The following is a 1,677-nucleotide window of genomic DNA, read 5'->3' as shown; positions in this document are numbered from 1 at the left end:
GGGACTGTCTGGTGTCGAGGTTTCATTCATTCAACACAAATTCACTGAGCCCCAAGACAGGCAGGCACTCACTGTTCTAGGCGCGGAAGACAGACCTTGCAGTGAACAAAGCAGAGAAAAAGAAACCCCTGCCTCCATGGAGCTCACATTCAGGCAGGGGGCTTTGTTTTGCTTTGTTCTTGATGCAAAAGCTACCAGAAGGGAAGGTTACTCACAGGTGCTGGAATCTCGATATGAAGTGAGTTAAGAGAGTGAGTCACTTTTGTTGCCTGGGGGTAGGAAGAGGGGGAGGGACAGTGGAGGAAAATCGAAAGAGTGCTGGAGTTGGCGTCTGAAGGCCTTGGACTGTGCAACGTTGCACAAATCATTTACTTTTCCTGTGACTGTTAGCTGATCAGTAAAGCGGGGAAGAATCCTGGGGTCCCTGCGTTGTTGTGGAATGAAATGAAAGCGTTACCTAAATACGAAGGTATTACACAAATGATCATTATGTCATTACTTAAATCTTTATTTCCTTCTCTGAATATGGGCATAATAATAGCACCTACCTCCTTGGAGGTGTTTGTGAGTGTTAAATAAAATAATACATATAAAATACCACACGGTACTGTGTAAATGTTGACCACTATCATTAGTTCAGTCATCACCAGTGAATTCTTTGTTGTCTCAAGGCCAAGCTCCACCTGAAACAGGAAATAGGTAACTGTCCCAGACTGAGGGTTGGGGTGAGGCAGAGCTTCAGGCTGCGAGTCAGGGTGCTCGGGGTCAGGCATAGAATCTGCTTGGCCTGACCTGGCGAGCAGGCTGGGGGCTCACTATCAGAGCCTTAGTTCCTTGGAGGAGGAGAAGGAGGAGAAAGAAGGTGCTGATGAGGAATTCCTGTGAGATTTTTAGGGTGCGTGTAGCTGGAGGGGCGACCTGGTGGCACAGTGGTTAAGAACTCAGCTGCTAACCAAAATGTTGGCAGGTGGAATCCACCAGCCGCTCCTTGGAAACCTTATGGGGCAGTTCTACTCTGTCCTATAGGGTCACGATGAGTCAGAGTCAACTTGAAGGCAATGGTTGTTTTTAGTAGCTGGAGGAGGAGTGGCTGGGACCCCTGCATTCTTTTTGCCTGCTTCCTTCCCCCTTCACCCCAAAGCCTCTGGTTGATCCATTCAGTTGGTTACTGAGGACCTACTATGTGAAGAAGATACTGTGGGGATGGAGTGGAGAACATGAAGTTGAGGTTACTGGTCTCAAGGACCTACATTCCAGAAGTGGATGGGTGGGTAGGTGGTTGGCCTGATTGCTCATCTTCTTCCTAGAAGTTATGTCTGGTCTTCCCTCCTGGGAGGGGTTGTGGTGGTGGTGGGCTGTTAGGAACGTTGTCCCAGCTTCCAGTCCTGATGTGTACTTGGCTTGGGATCCCCAGGAAAAGCCCAGAAGCTTACCTTTGAAAAGTAGAATTGTATGGTTTGAGAAGGAGTCCCTGGGTGGTGCAAACTTTAAGCACTCAACTACGAGCGGAAAGGTTGGCAGTTTGAATCCACCCAGAGAGGATTTGGGAGAACAGCCTGGGGATCTGCTTTTGAAAGTTCACAGCCCTGAAAACCTACTTGAAAACTTCTACTCTGCACACATGGGGTCACCAAGAGTCAGAATTGACTCCATGGCAACTAACGAGAGAAAGGGGAA

This window comes from Trichechus manatus, unplaced genomic scaffold, assembly GCF_000243295.1.
Source record: "Trichechus manatus latirostris isolate Lorelei unplaced genomic scaffold, TriManLat1.0 scaffold00182, whole genome shotgun sequence".
Lineage (NCBI taxonomy): Eukaryota > Metazoa > Chordata > Mammalia > Sirenia > Trichechidae > Trichechus > Trichechus manatus.
Note: the sequence above shows the minus strand (reverse complement) of the source record.